General features: G+C 45.3%; 1 pseudogene; it reads left to right on the top strand.

The window, feature by feature from the left end:
- The first annotated feature begins 564 nt into the window (after positions 1-564).
- LOC104657662 lies at positions 565-1,632 on the top strand (annotated as a pseudogene).
- Positions 1,633-2,695: the final 1,063 nt, after the last annotated feature.

Here is a 2,695-nt window from a genome sequence, read left to right as displayed (position 1 = left end):
CTACATAAACCATGAACTCTGCATGATAATGATGTGTCGGTGTTGATTCATATCAGTTGCGACGAATGTACCACTCAGGCGGAGGATGTTGACAATGGGGAAAGTGTGCATATGTGAGGTCAGGAGGTATATGGGCAATTTCTGTAACTTGTCTCAATTTTGTTGTAAACCTAAAACTGCTCCTTAAAAGTAAAGTTTATTAAGACTCAATATTGTAAAGATGTTTGTTCTCCCAAAATTGATTTGTACATACATTGTCATTCTATGAAAAGTCCAGTATTCTCTTTATATGTGTGGACACTGGAAACCGATTCTAAAATCTATCTGGAAATCTAAAGGACTAAGAATAGTTAAGACATGCATGAAGAATAAAGACAGAAGATTTAATCACTTGATAGTAAAACTTATTTTAAGCTATGATAATTTACTGTGCTGTTGATTCAAAAATAAACCAATAAAATCTAAGAAAGTCCAGAAATAAAGTCCTCCATGTAAGTACTCTATTTAGGACAAACGTGAAAGTGTGGACCAGTGGTAACCAATGTTCTTTTCAATAAATTATGGTGGATTTTGGCACAACAGAATTACACTGAGTGGCTGTGGGAGCTCAAAGAGAAAGGCCCACGCTGCTGAAGATGCCCCCAGCTCCCGCCGGCCCTCCTTGGACTTGGTCTCTTAAGTTGAGGGAGGCTGAGGAGACACCGAGCATACTGCAGGCCAAATGTGACCAGCACCACAGCATCCTGGTGGAGATGGAGGGGATGCTCAGAGACCTGCAGAAGAGCCTGGAGGAGAAGGAGCAGATGTCCAGGGCCAAAGTAGGCGCCACAGAGGAGGTACTCGAGAAGTCACCTATCAGTGAAACATCTCGAAGATATTGTAGAAAAGCTAAAAGGAGAACTTGAAAGTTCAGACCAGGTGAGGCAGCACACATCGCATTTGGAGACAGAGCTGGAGAAGCACATGGCAGCCCCCAGCTCTGTGCCAGAACTATGCCATGGAAGTGGTGGGGTTGAGGCAACTTCTACTAGAATCTCAATCTCAGCGGGATGCAGCCAAGAGCGCAGCCCAGAAACAGAAGGATGTGCTCGTCCTGCTCAGGCAGCAGTTTAGTGAAATTAAGAGCCACGTGGGGGATGGTGACCTAGCAGGGGCCCCAGCTTCCTCCCCAGACTTACCCCCAAACCTCCTAGCCGAGCACGACCCCGTTCAGCTAAAGACGCAGCTGGAGCAGACAGAAGTCAACCTGGAGGACAAGCAGACACAGCGGCAGAAGCTCACGGTTGAGTTTGAGGCTGCTCAGGCCTCAGTGTGTTGGTTACAAGAAGAGTTGGAAAAGCTCCGCACAGCCTGCCACCTGGAATCTTCGGAAATGGAGGAGGCCGTGCAGCTGAAGGAGAGATTTTAAAAAGAGAAGTAGTTAACGACTGACCTGGACCGTACCGCCAACAAGCTGCAGGAGCTTCTGAAGATGACCCAGCTGGCAAGGGATGAGCAGCTGGCAAGAGAGAAGGACACAGTAAAGAAGCTATAGGAACAGCTGGAAAAGACAGAGGACAGCAGCAGCTCAAAGGAGGGCACCTCTGTCTGAGTCTCCTCTGTGGAAAAAGAAGTTACTGTCGGACTTACCAAAATGCCGTACACATTTCTTACATATCAATCAACCAACCTACAGTGTTATCCAGGCCCAACTTTCTGTAGCTCCGAAGAAGGAATTAGAGACTTCAGAGTGTCTTGAAGTCAGAGAAGTAGACCTTCCTGATCCCACATTTGTAAATGAACCTGTGTCACATTTGATAAACACGATCTTGGGCACAGCCCCAGGCCACCGCTGAGTGACGCAAAAGCCCTCGTTGACTCTGACAGTCCCTGCAGGGTGTGTGAGAGGCCAGGAGCTCTGGGGTGTGTCTGTTAATGCAATCATTTTGTCTAATTTATTGAAAAGAACATTGGTTACCACTGGTCCACACTTTCAAGTTTGTCCTAAATAGAGTACTTACATGGAGGCGTTTATTTCTGGACTTTCTTTGATTTTATTGGTTTATTTTGAATCAACAGCACAGTAAATTATCATAGCTTAAAATAAGTTTTACTATCAAGTGATTAAATCTTCTGTCTTTATTCTTCATGCATGTCTTAACTATTCTTAGTCCTTTAGATTTCCAGATAGATTTTAGAATCGGTCAGTGTTACAGCTGTTAAAGGCAGTACATCTGGAGTTGTTCATTCTTCCCGGTGGGTTTGTGGTCTTGCTGCCTTCCAGGAGTGAAGCTGCAGACCTTCATTGTGAGTGTTACAGCCCTTAAAGGCAGCGTGGACCCAAAGAGTGAGCAGCAGCAAGATTTATTGCACAGAGCAAAAGAACAACAGTTCCACAGTGTGGAAGGGGACCCAAGAGAGGTTGCCACTGCTAGCTAGGACAGCCTGCTTTATTCCCTTATCTGACCCCACCCACATCCGGCTGACTGGTCTATTTTACAGAGAGCTGATTGGTCCATTTTACAGAGAGCTGATTGGTCCATTTTGAGAGAGTGCTGATTGGTGTATTTACAATCCTTGAGCTAGACAGAGTCACAGAGTGCTAGCTAGCTAGATACAGAGTTAACTAGATACAGAGTACCAATTGCTGTATTTACAAATCTTGAGCTAGACACAGAGTACTGATTGGTGTATTTACAAACCCTGAGCTGGACAC

Source organism: Rhinopithecus roxellana, chromosome 6 (assembly GCF_007565055.1).
Source record: "Rhinopithecus roxellana isolate Shanxi Qingling chromosome 6, ASM756505v1, whole genome shotgun sequence".
Classification (NCBI taxonomy): Eukaryota; Metazoa; Chordata; class Mammalia; order Primates; family Cercopithecidae; genus Rhinopithecus; species Rhinopithecus roxellana.
This window is presented reverse-complemented; position numbering and strand designations above follow the sequence as displayed.